The sequence below is a fragment of the Tarenaya hassleriana genome, unplaced genomic scaffold, assembly GCF_000463585.1.
Source record: "Tarenaya hassleriana unplaced genomic scaffold, ASM46358v1 Cleome98, whole genome shotgun sequence".
Lineage (NCBI taxonomy): Eukaryota > Viridiplantae > Streptophyta > Magnoliopsida > Brassicales > Cleomaceae > Tarenaya > Tarenaya hassleriana.
In genome coordinates, this window is record NW_010972219.1 from 368,251 (window position 1) to 368,749 (window position 499).

Here is a 499-nt window from a genome sequence, read left to right on the forward strand (position 1 = left end):
TTCGTTACGTTCACTGATGATTTCAGTCGATACGGTTATGTCTATTTGATGAGACATAAGTCTGAAACACTTGAAATGTTCAAGGCTTTCAGAAACGAAGTACAAAACCAGCTTGGCAAGACGATCGAGACACTTCGATCCGATCGTGGTGGAGAGTATATGAGCCAAGAGTTCACTGACTATCTAGTTGATTGTGGTATTGTATCACAATTAACTCCTCCTGGAATGCCACAATGGAACGGCGTGTCTGAACGGAGGAACCGAACACTGTTAGACATGGTTTGGTCAATGATGAGTCAGACAGATCTTCCGAAGTCCTTTTGGGGCTATGCTTTGGAGACCGCTGCGTATCTGTTGAGCAGGAGTCCAACGAAGACGGCTGAAACGACACCATATGAGATATGGACGGAGAAGCATCCCGCATTGTCGTTTGTCAGAATTTGGGGTTGCGACGCTTATGTGAAGCGTCAGATGACTGATAAGTTATCCTCCAAATCTG